The following is a 13,623-nucleotide window of genomic DNA, read 5'->3' on the forward strand; positions in this document are numbered from 1 at the left end:
AATAATCAGTGAAATCAGAGTAATGTTCCATATTAATAAATATAGTAATGAAAAAGTTAATTGAGAGGTATTCTAAAACAGATAATTATCTTTTTCAACAGTTACAACAACAAACAAATACTTTGTAATTTGTTCAGTAGTGCTACCTGGAAAATAAAATTCATATTAAGGTTTGTCCCTGGGTAATTTTGGATCTTCCCTAAACATAAATGTATAATAACAAAATGGTTAAATGAAGTAATAACTTCCCTTTCAAAGACACTGAAAGTGGAATTCTGGCTATCGTTAGCTAAAATTTTAGCTTTTATGAACATATTTTAAATGATTGTTCAAATTTGCCTTCCATCTCAAAAACCATAAATGGAAGTCATCGCTTTGGAAGCAATCCACCTGTTTTAACCAAAATAACTATCCAAATGACCCGTTTCAACTCTAAAAAACTCAAGTTAATAAAAAAAACCCTGAGGAAACTGAGAAACAATGTGACATTTTCAAATTCTTTACCAAGTCTTTCTTAAGAGTCCCTTGGCTTTGTAAATTGTGTATTTACATCCTTAATATGTCTTTAGCCCCAGATGAGATCATCTTTATGTAATATGAATTTTAAATTATAAAGCAAAGAATAGAAGTCCAAATCCAAATCATGAATATTGTTGAAGATGGTGGAATAATTCTATATCAAATTGTATCCTAAATTAGAGACATTTATAGAAGGAGAGTTTTCTGGCCCTACTTATTTGTAATAGGTATCTCCTGGGCAAGAATCTCAATTTTTCAATTATTTGCCATTTTCCTGCATCCCCCCCTCTTAGTTATAAGTGGTTACAAACAGAAATAAGAGATGGGAGACTTTTTTTGTGTTCTTAAATTAACTAGAGATCCCAGTCATTAGGTAAGTTTTATGTAAACCCTGCTTTAATTATTTCTTTTTGGGAAAATGTTCTAAGGATGAACATTTTCATCACCAAAAAAGGAAACTAATGATGAAGAGATGAATGACCTTTTGTGCCCTTGAATATTTTTTCTTTTCACATGTCAACCAACCAAGCAACAAAACAAAGAAGCTGTTTATTTTGTTCCTCTAATCAATCAAACTTTGCTAATGAGGTGTGACAGGCTTTATCTGAGTATTACCACTGCAAAAAGGTACAGCTGCTAGATACCAACCTATGACATTTGAAAGATGGAAACACCTCTATCCACCTCCGGGAGGCCAAAGCCTAGAGTGTGCCCAATACAATCAATCGATTGAGTTTTATTTATTTACCTATATTTATAAACTATCTGCTGCCCATTTCCTTAATGGATTAGCAACTTGTAAAGATAAAGTTAAAATATCCCTTAAAACAGTATTAAATATATTTAATTGATTTCTCTTTTGTGTTGTATTTTTTTCAAATTTTACTGGTCATTGACTAAATAAACCATATTTCTAAGGTCCTCTGGAGTTAAACTCAACACCGGGTGATTTTATTTTTTATGAATATATCCATGGCATTTTCTGGATAACAATTTAGATGTCGTTTATCATTACCTTTTTATTTTTATTTACTTCCTAATCTAGTTTACAACCTAGTGACTTCCCATGTAGTTATTAATCAGTTTTGCCTCTGTTTAACTCTCTATGATCAGTCAAGGACAGCTAGGAGAAACTACAATCAGCCCATTTCTAGTATATATTATTTTCTCATCTGGGTTTTGAAAATCTTCTATACTTTCCCACACAAATTAAATTATATCAAATTTTGTATTTAAATATGTCTTTGAAAATATATTTTTCTTAAATATGTAGTTTAAAAGCATTGCACTAGCTGGCTCTCTAAACACTGTGATTTGTTTATTGTTTGTGGTTTACCTGAAATGTAAATGGGAAATTAGGATATTTGTTTTTATTATTTGGAGAAAATTAAATCAAAGGTTGGAACTATAGTTTTTGTTGCTTATTGATCATAACTGTGACTGAATATGAGGACAAATAGAAATACATAATTCGATTTTTAATCTGTAGAAGCTTCTAATTAATTCACAGAGTGGCATAGTATAATGATCTGGAACAGAGATTTGGAATTGACCAAATAAGGACATAAAAAGCAAAGAAACAGGCTTTGGTTATGATCACTTTTCTTCTTTACAAGACTGATTCTAGCTTGTCAAACTGGCTAAAATAAACTATGGGTTAATATATGTGAAAGCAATTTTCATGTATTATAATAAAGATCACAACTGCATTGAAATATGGAAGGTTTGAAAACTTTATTGGCATATGAAGCTGGTAGGTTCAACAAAAATTTATCCAAATGTAAGCCCCAAATGTTGGAAGTGTGGATATCCCCAAGGTACCTTCTTTCATATATGGTGGTCCTGTTCCGAAGCGAAGAGGTATTGGAGAAAAATACAAAATTGGCTACAAGAATCAACTAATGAAAAAATTGAATTGATACCTGAAACATTTCTCCTGGGAATACTAAAGACTAAATATGGGGAAAAAAGAAGATGTTTAATTATACATATACTCACTGCAGCGAGAATAGCATATGCCCAATATTGGAAATGAAAGGATACACCACCAGAGGAACTCATTATTCAGAAAGTTTTAGAATGTGCCGAAATAAACAAATTAAGAGGATACAGAATACTATACGGTGTGGGATGACTGGTACAGGTGGATTGATAATTGAATAAAAAATAGATGAAAATTAATACAAATTTTAAGATACATATATGAATTTGGAACTATGAAACATAAAGGAAGAATTGATCTAATCTGTGTACTGTCTAACAGTATTGTATTGTATTGTATTATAATAAATTTCAATAAAAATATTATATAAAAAAAGAAGAAGCTGGTAGGTTCAAATCAGTCCAATTAAAATAAATTCACAAAAAATTCAATTCTTCAAAAATCTCTAATCTATGCACTCTAAATTATTGGATTTCTTCTAATATTCTCCCAAAAGCAGAAACTTAGCCAAAATTATCCAGTTTACTGCTCAGATTACCAGGGTGGATTTGATTTAAATCGAGTTGATTTAAATCACAATTTAAATCATGATTTAAATCACTAGTAAAAAGGCTTGATTTAAATCAACTCGATTTAAATCATAATTTTTAAAGAGCAACTGTCATCTCTGCTACTCCTTTGACCCACTGTTGACTCACCAATAGTCCCAGTGTTGCAGAATATACAGCCTCATGCTACATAACTAAGCTCCATTTCATGCTGAATAAACTAAGTTATTTATGTATCTTAAATAGAAAACTATCTTACGATAGATTTTTACCCCAAAAGTTTTTTATTAAAATAAATTCGATAAAAGTCAAAAAAATCCGATTTAAATCAAAAAAATCCGATTTAAATCAAAAAAATCTGATTTTTTTGATTTTTTTAAAAAAATCATTGATTTTTATCCACCCTGCAGATTACAGATCAAATCCAAATGTAATAATGCTAAAGTGGACTTGTTGAAATATTTTGGATTTAAGTTAATTCATTTATTTTAATGCTTGTTAGAGTAAGCCTGGATCCAGGTCACTGAATCAATGCAATGGTTAAAAGGTTTATCTTGAATGACATTACAACCATTCAGATGAAGTCCTCTATTTTTGTTAGATTTTTCAACATTTCACCAAAGCAGCTGGGAACTTCAGGCCTGCATGTCAGAATTCATCCTGGAAAGTTTTGCAATTAGCTGTAGTCTTCTACTTAGACATATAGCATGGAGATCACAGAAAATCCACAAAAAGCTAAAGGTATGATAATTGCTATATGTATTTCCTTCCAGAAAGGATATCAGTCTATGATTCATGCATGGAAAAAATTATAGCCATAAAATAAGTTCAATGGTATCCTTCAATGGATCAATGCCAGTTACTTAAATAAAATCACAAGTGTTTGAATCACATATAATGCATTCTTTATGAGGCAAAGGTGGTCTGACTAAACTTAAAACTTTGATTTTAGAGCTGAATCTCATGTTACAACCCTTGCATAGGAAGCTAATGGAAACTTTTCAGGGCGGGGGCTATAACCCCTGTAATTTGCTTAACCCGTGACTCAGACAACTGTATAGAGAGCTCACTGATGGAGCTGTGCGGAGATTACACATGTTGTCCTTGATTGGCATCTGCATGGAGCTGTTGGATTTTGTTCTAACTGCTTAATATTTAGATTTAAAGGATGCCCTCAACACAGTGCTGTATTTAGATAGATAGATAGATAGATAGATAGATAGATAGATAGATAGATGATAGAGATATAAAGAAATCAATCATCACATTTATCTATTATAATCTGACCTAGAGGGGAAAAAAATCCAGCCTCTAATCATCTTCTGACTCATGGCAAGTGAAGATTTTATCTCCATTTAATTGGCATTATTTATATATGTTGATCTATCAATATCAACGCATTAGAAATAATCATTGTTTTTAGAGGGAAAGGACAATTATGCAGATTGATAGTTCATACCTATAGTTCAATATGCAAAAGGCCTATTATTGATTTACATGACATGAGATCTGCTGTTTGGGATCATTAGATACATACATGATTTCTCTCTGCACAGGTTAGTGATAGGAAATTCAAGAAGGATAGCATTCAATTGGTTTTGTACCTAATGTGTCTGCTGGTATTGGGTCTGATTACATTTACTCGTTTTTGAAAAATGTGTTTCTCTGACAGAACTTGCTAGACTTTTCCTTGAGGAAATATCAAAGCATAGTAAAAATATCCTAATGTGATATTTTGAACATTATTTTTAACAAAATAGTCAAAGCTTTAAATTAATTGAGAGAGAGAAAGAGAGAGAGCTTGCCTGATGCCTGAAACTGAATTGACGTCATCCCTAAGATTGAAGAACTCCAATCTCCTGATTTGTAACTGGTGTCTTAACTACTACCTCAGGCAATGTAATGTAATGTAATGTAATGTAATGTAATGTAATGTAATGTAATGTAATGAATACAGTACAGTACAATACAATACAACACAACACAACACAACACAACATAACACAACACAACACAACACATAACATAATATAATACCTCAGATATATAGAATAGAAATATTCAAATGTGATTTTTGCTTCCAGATAACCCGTCCATTTGGATATCCCTATGCGATAAGTAGATACTTTTAATTTTTTTTAAAGAGGCCCAGTTGTGCCATGAAGTGAAGTGACAACGCTAAGTTTGAAGACACAAGGACTTTTGAAGATCTTGTCATTGAAATAGAAAAGCAAAAGCTGAGTTGTAAACCCATAGCTATCAGTTTCAGGCAGCAGAGTCAGTTGAAAACTTCCTTGTAACTGGAAACATTTAGAATTGAATTGGCTTGCAGAGTTGACAGCTGTCTCTTCAACAGTATGTGCAATCAGAGCTATGCCCAATTGAAGAAACTGACATGGAACAGTTAGATTATGCTTTATTTCCCTCTGGGTGGCCCATGGGAAATTGCTCTTCTGAAATGAGGCTGCAGACATTAATCAATATTGCTCAGCTTTGTATACAATTCTATCACAGTTTTTAAAACCAGAGCAATACCTATACTGGATCAGTAGCGATGTCATGACATAGATATGTATGCTATGTTAGAAATATGCTTGACAAGCATTTTTTATTTCAAACTCAGAAGGAAAGAATGCATTGGGAAGAGGTACCAGAAAGAAATAAGTTGGCATGTATATTTGTCTGATATTGGGATCTCTCCTGATTTGGAACTGCTTAATGATATGATCTTCAATTATATTTAAGTTGGAACTAAATTAGTCTTCATTAACTTGGTGACCACCAAATTAAGAATGGAAAATAATTTAGTTTGCATTTGAATCTGAACGGAATATTTTAGACTCAATAAATGAATTTATAAATTCATACTTATCCAAAGTTTGCAATACAGTACAAAATGTGTATTTGAGGAAGTATGTACAAAAAATTCAAGCATTAATGACAATAATGTGTAATACGTATTACAAAATATTGTTTGCATTAACTTTGCATGTTATGCAAAATTGGAAGTCAATATGCAGATGTTTGGAGAAATGTACATCAAAACCAGGGGTGAAATTAAGCAGGTTCTGACAGGTTGTGGAAAACCGGTAGCGGAAATTTTGAGTAGTTCGGAGAACTGGCAAATACCACCTCTGGCTGGCCCCAAAGTGGGGTGGGAATGGAGATTTTGCAGTATCCTTCCCCTGTCACGCCCACCAAGCCATGCCCATCATGCCACGCCCACAGAACCAGTAGTAAAAAAAATTAAATTCCACCACTGATCAAAACATTCTTTAACTTTTTAATTAATTAATTTTTTAAAATCTAAGATTTTATACATGTCCATCAAAATTAAATGTGAAAAATCCTAATAGATTTGTAGAAATGAAAAACTGAGAAATCCTGAAACATTAGATTTACCCATCCTTATTCCGGCAGCATGATGCCGTAATGCCTATTCATCATGTTCATAGTGGATCTATACAGTAGAAGTTGGATTCGAATGTAACCAGAAGGCACCAGGTTGTAGAATACAAGACATTCAGTCAAATCTCAGTAACTTTCAATGTGGCTATTTTAAATCGTTAAATAAATTGCTTTTACTTTTATCAGGTTTCTGTTAAATAATCTTAGATTTCAAATTGTTTACCTTGAAATAATTGATTTTTGTGAATTGTGGCCTTTACAATATGACATTGTGACACAATAAGTTTTTGTGACATTTCTTGAAAAGATTAATATAATAATGATAAAGTACAATGCAGTATCTGGAATATAGCAATATCGAATTGTGCTTAAAAATATAAAATCACCAATGAATAGTGTGAACTGGCGAAATAGAAAACATAGCTGCAGTCTTTAGTATGCCTATAAAAAAAATCATTTAAGGTCAACAAACTTTCATGACTTCTATTATTCTCTCTTTAAATATTTGCTTTATAATAACATTGTATGAGCCTTAACTTGTCTCAATTCTCATAAAATCCATGTATAATTAACAACAGCACTCAGGAAAGCACTCGTTTAGCACGGTAACACTTCCACCTCCACTCCCCAAAGTGATTCATGTGATTTGCTTTTCTATAAAAGGTGTTTTCTGCTACTGTAATCCTCTAGGTATGTATTTCATCTTCCAATTTTAGATTGGTATAAACACACAACTAAATCTATTGTATAAAAAATCCCTTGACAATTAACATAGAGAAATCAAAGGTAATGATATTTAGCAGGCAACAAAATATGAGGAGATGGGTTTTAAATGACAGAAGAATAGAACAAGTTCAGTCATTTACCTATTTAGGGCTAGTATTTCAGACAAATGGCAAATGGAATAAGCAGGTAAAATCCGGAGCTCAGAAGGCCATGGCTCGGATGGCTCAATTAAACAAACTTATTTTAGAGAAAACTCCATCTTCATTAATCCCAGTGCTAAAGGTCTTCCAGGCGAAAATTGAACCAGTATTTACCTATGGAGCAGAAATATGGGGGTCGGTTAAGTTGCCTGGGCTGGAAACTCCTCAAAATAAGTTCCTGAGGAGAATTTTGGCAGTGTCCCCTGGAACCCCAGCATGTGTAGTAAGGGCAGAAACGGGAGTCCATGCGATTGGCACTAGGGCCTTGTTGAAGACTGTTTATTATTGGTTAAGAATAATCGAGATGGAGGAAGGGAGGTTACCAAAATTAGCGCTAATGGAGCAGACTATCTCAAGTAATAAAAATAACTGGTTATCAAGAGTTCTGAAGCAGGTATCTAGCTCTGGTATTCCTTTAAATTGGCAGCAGTACGATCATAGGCAGATCCGAAATTGGATTGCACAGAGATTTAAGGACATAAGTGCCCAATCCGATATTGCACAGGTGATAGCAGTAAAAGTTTGCCCCTGATTATTAGCCAATAAACAAATTTTTAAAATAGAAAAATATTTAACTGTGCCTTTATTTCCCGTCATAAGGATATTTTTTACCAAATTGAGATTAGACCAACTTCAAACAAACATGCTTTGGGGTAGGTATAAGGGTATCCCTGTAAGAGAAAGAGTCTGTTTATGTGGAACAGGGGAAGTTGAAACAACATCCCATGTAATTTTTGATTGCCCCCTGTACTCAGATTTGAGGGAACATCAACTGGGCACAATCTTTTATACCAGCACCCCTAAATCTAAAGAGCACTTCTTGCAATATTGTCTGTTAGGTTCTAACTTGCAGTTGGTGAAATGGATTGCCAAATTTGCGGTAAAGTTGATGGAAAAAAAGGACAAAGTTGGTGCAGCAGAATGTGGCAGATTGTAGGAAAGACCATTTGATCTAATAATGTAATTTTAATAGTAGTTTTAAGACTGATTGGATAGATGCAGGGATGACATTATAATATAATTTTAATCATATTTAAATTGTATCTCAAATGATTGTATTTTATTCCAATTTCATTTTAGATCGTATTTTATTCTAATTGCATTTTTAATCGTGCGTTATTCCAATTTCATTTAAATTGTTATACCAAACTTTTGTAATGATTTGTTTCTGGAACTCTGCACTTTGATATGGCCCAAGGGCTAATCAATAAATAAATTCATACAACTAAATCTCTCTTATTTTAAACATGCTATATGCTCCATAGATAAGATATATATTATTCCCTAGTATAAAACAAATAGGAATTAAAAGAAATGTTACTGGATAATTTTAAAGTGCCAAGCTTTTATAACTTTTTAACTGTATAAAGTTAATATTATACATTCTTTAGGCATGTCAGTTTTGCCTCATTTTCAGGCTCCATTACTGTTCTTACTTTTCACAGTTGCATAAATAGAAAATAATTGGAGCTATTTTACAACATTTTTTTTCTATCCTTTCTGGAGAAACACTTTATAGGTTAATAATCAACTCTGTAAATAAGCCAAAATTAAACCATAAAATTCATGCTGACCGCAGAGAAACATAATCCTAACCCAACCTCACCTTATCTGCAATACAGGGCAAACCATAAAACAAGTCCTGGACCAAAATATACACCTAAGCTATTCACTAACTGTAAAGTCATGCCTTAATACTTTTCGTTACATCAGTTTTAACCAGTGCCCTCACTTATCGTAAGCCTAAACTTAAATTCATCAGATCTCCAATGCATATTACGTAAGAAATTGAAGTGCAAAAGACAACAGACTGTACATCCAATATATCCACTAGCTAGTCCTAAAATTACACTGTAATAGTCTTTACAATATGAGTTTTAAGATGAGACCTCAAATAATGTATCCGTAACCCTAAATTAATCCTATACAATCTACACTGTAGAAGGAATTTTAGAACAAACCCTGAATCAAAATTTCTAAATCTAAGTTGATTACGGTACTTCATATAAAATCACATTTTTATAGTCTTTCTGACAATTTTAACAGATATTCTTCAGTGCAAATTATTGGATAAAATCAACTGATCATTAACTCTGAATTAAAGTTCATAAAAAAAATATTTCTCTAATTCTCATCTCAATCAAAGTGAAGAGCAGAAGAAATGTTAAATTCTCCAGAAATGCAAATGGTATGGGAAACTCTGAATCGAAATGAAACAGAAACCTAAAATGACCATGAGTCATAAAATCATGCTCTAATACTCATAATGACATTAGTGTTAATCAGTGCTCTTCTTGTAGCATGATAATCTAAGCTCACCTTAACTCCGTTGGATATTATAGGGAAAACCAACCTCTCCCCAAACTCTTAGATTTGAACCCCAATGTAAAAGTACTATTAACCATATATTATCATCATAATACAACTTCAAACAGTAAATTTTAATGAAAGTCCTCAATGAAACATAATACTCACCCTAAGGTCATCATCCAGTATATACAAACTATATAGCAAAACAATTCCCTGAACTCTTTGAATGAAACCAAATGTCTCATATGACTATGAACCATAAAATTGTTAACTTATCCTGACATTAGTCTTATAAGGTATCCTAACTCTAATTCACTGTATCTTACAATCGAATTATAAGGCAAAACAAACCTCTGAAACAAAAAATAAGCATGCTCAACCTGTGCTAAATTTAGAAGAGACATAGCCTTTATCTATATCTTCAGGGGAAAGGGTGCAATAAAAGGAGCCACAAAACAATCCCCGAACCAATGCATAAATCTAAGGTGACACTAATAGCAATAGCACTTAGATTTATATACCGCTTCACAGTGCTTTACAGCCCTCTGTAAGCCATTTACGGGGTCAGCATATTACTCTCAACAATCTGGGTCCTCATTTCACCAATCTCTGAAGGATGGAAGGCTGAGTCAACCTTGAATCCATGAGACTCGAACAGCCAAAATAGCCTGCAGTATTCTTATAGCAAATTGAATGTAATTTTGATAGAACTAAAGTTATATTAGAGTGAGGGAATTATTTAAAATTATGTCAGGATGAGTACAAGGACGCTTGTTTAGAATTTATGTTGGAAATAATATTAAGGTATGATTATATAGTTAGTGGATATTTTAGATTAATGTTTGGTTCAGAGTTTTTTCTAGGGTTTGGTTTTGCTATATAATTTGTACTGATGATTACAAAGTTTAGGTTAGGGTTATTTTTTGTTGAATGTTCTGGTTTAAAGTAACATCAGGATGAGTTTAGATATTGTTTTATCTTTTTTTTTTTTAATTTTTATTGAAAATTATTAAAAAATACAGAAAAAAATATAATAATATGGATAGAATTGCAGAGAGTAATATAATACATATAGAGTTTTAAAGTATCAATTTTCGCCTGGAGAAAGTACAAACTTCCATTAAGCTAACTCATCAAAAGAAAGGAAGGTTTAACCAGAAAAAAAATTCTCAATCGTCATGCAGTACTCCTGGAAGTATTTACCCACGTTCACATTAAGGTTAATATTTTCGTTCTTTTTAAGATTTCTTTTTTTGCAGCCAAGCATACCATCTGTCCCAGTTCCTATATAACCCCGATTCTTGTCTATCTCGCAAAAGTCCAGTAAGCTTGTCTGCTTCTGCACAGTCCATGATCTTTGCAATTAACGTAGCCTCCGATGGGATATTTTTAGATTTCCATTCTTGCGCGAACGAGATCCTGGCTGCAATGATGATGTGGAGAGCGAGATACCAATTAGATTTGTTTAAATTCTCTGGTTTCATGCCTAGTAAAAACGTTTCCGGGTTCAAATCTATTCTACATCCTATGATTTCTAAAATCCATTTTTGAATTCTAGCCCAATATTCTTTTGCTCGGGGACAGGTCCACCAACTATGAAAGTAAGTTCCCATAGCGGCGTTGCATTTCCAGCAAACCGGAGAGGTCCCCGGGAACATCTTCGATAATCTAGCCGGGGGCAGGTGCCATCTATATAGCATTTTGTATATATTTTCCTTATAGGAAACTGACATTGTTAATTTTAAGGTTGTCCCCCAGATTTCTTCCCATTTTTCAAGTTCAATTGAGTATCCCAAATTTCTCCCCCAGGCAATCATTGAGTCTTTGATGACCTCCTCTCCAATCCAGTCCATTAAGAGGAATTGATAGAGTTTGGATAATACCTTCTCATCCTTCCCCAACAAGATCTTATCAAGTTCCTGTAGAGAATTATAAATTCCTCCTTTATTTTTATCCTGAGCTGTCCTAGATTGGATCTGATTGTATGACCACCAATCTAGCTCATAGCCTAATTCCCCCAGCATATTTCGAGATTTTACTTTGCCTGAAGGATCCAACAGAGCTTGGTAGATTAGTGGTTTATTTCTGTTGTAAAGAGTCGGGTGTGTCATTGCCTCTAAAGGGGAAAGCCAAATCGGAGTCATCAGGTAAAATTTATTTCTTATTCGATCCCATATGGTCATCAAAACCTTTCGAATAAAGTGGTCCATAAAATATTTATGTTTTTTGGGCCTTTCCTGACTCAGATAATAGTGCCACCCCTGTTGCAAATTGTGACCTTCCAAGCTAAGGATTCTCCTCCTCCTCAAGGCAATCCAGTCTCTGATCCAAGTTAAGACAGCTGCCTGATGATAAAGCTCCCATTTAGGTAGGCCAAATCCTCCCCTGGAAGGGGATTCTTGAAGCATTTTCAATTTAATCCTTGGTTTTTTATTCTGCCATACAAATCTACGTATACACTGATCTAAAGAATGAAAAAAATTTGTATCTACTAAAACTGGGGCTGTCTGAAAGAGAAAAATCCATTTAGGCAGGATATACGTCTTAACTACTGCAATTCTACCTAATAATGATAGCTGTAAACTTTTCCATCCTTCCAACATTTCTTTAGTTTGACTAAGTAGTTTTTGGTAGTTGTCTTCTTTAATGGTCGAGCATTTAGATGAAAGCCAAATTCCTAAGTATTTTAGTTTTTTGACTATCTGGATCCCTAGTTCTTCCTCTAACTGCGCTTTTTGATTCTTCGTCATATTTTTAATTAGGATCTTGGTTTTATCTTTATTTAATTTAAATCCCGCTACTTTCCCGTAAGCCTCCAATTCCTGTAGCAGGATTGGTCCCGATTCCAAAGGTTCTTCCAAGACAAATATCAAATCGTCCGCAAAGGCTTGGAGCTTAAACTCTTCCCCTCTGTTTCTTAGCCCTCTAATTCCTTGATTTCTTCTGACCTCATTCAATAATAACTCTAGGGTTAAAATAAATAAAAGTGGAGATAATGGACATCCCTGTCTAGTACCTTTACTTATATCAATTTTTTCAGACTCCTCCCCATTAATAAGTATTTTCGCTGTCTGTTTTGCGTATACTGTCCGGATTGCCCTGGTAAATCTTTCCCCGAATTCCATTTCGCTCAACTGTGCAAAGAGAAATTTCCAGCTCACTCTGTCAAAGGCTTTTTGTGCATCCATGGAGACCAGGGCCACCTGTTTATCAGAATTACACTCATAATATTCTAATATATTCATTATAGTTCTCACGTTATCTTTCAATTGTCTATGAGGTAGGAAGCCATTCTGGTCTCCGTGGATGTACTCATTCAGGAAAATTTTTAGTCTCTTCGCTAAAATTGCAGAGAATAATTTATAATCGGAATTAAGCAGGGAAATCGGTCTGTAATTTTTAATCAGAAGCGGATCAGTGCCTTCCTTTGGAATTAGTGTAATATATGCTTCAGACCAGGAGGGTGGCATTTGACCAAAGACCAGAACCTCATTAAATACTTGAGTCAAAAATTCCCCCAAAGTCTCAAGGAGGGCCTTATAAATTTCTACTGGCAGACCATCCGTACCTGGGGTCTTTCCCCCCTTTTGTTCCCTTAATACTAACTCTACTTCCTTCAAGGTAATCTCTGCATTCAATATTTCTCTCATTGGGGGTGGGACCTTCCGGGGATCCGCTCTAGCCAAATACTCTCTAATCTCCTGGTCCTGTTCATCTCCAGCTGAATACAAAGCAGTAAAATATTCTTGTATTATTTTTCCTTTCCCTTCCTTATCCGAAACACATCTTCCCCTTTGGTCCTTCAAACAAACTATCCTATTTCTCTCCTGTTGCTTCTTCAGTCTATAAGTAAGCCATTTTCCTGCTTTATTTGCATGCTCAAAATGCCTTTGTTTTGCCCATCTAATTTTAGTAGCCAATTCTTCCTGATCTAATAGGTTTAACTGGTGTCGGGTTATTTTCTTCTTCT

General features: G+C 33.8%; 1 long non-coding RNA gene across 1 annotated transcript in view; it reads left to right on the top strand.

The window, feature by feature from the left end:
* Nucleotides 1-3,622: 3,622 nt before the first annotated feature.
* Nucleotides 3,623-13,623, top strand: part of LOC148112835 (uncharacterized) — a 42,556-nt gene continuing 32,555 nt past the window's right edge. Inside the window, exon 1 of the long non-coding RNA XR_015728739.1 lies at nt 3,623-3,750. This is a non-coding gene — a long non-coding RNA (uncharacterized LOC148112835). The remainder of the gene's footprint in view (nt 3,751-13,623) is intronic.

This window comes from Pantherophis guttatus, chromosome 7 (genome assembly GCF_059756535.1).
Source record: "Pantherophis guttatus breed Tessera chromosome 7, ASM5975653v1, whole genome shotgun sequence".
NCBI lineage: Eukaryota > Metazoa > Chordata > Lepidosauria > Squamata > Colubridae > Pantherophis > Pantherophis guttatus.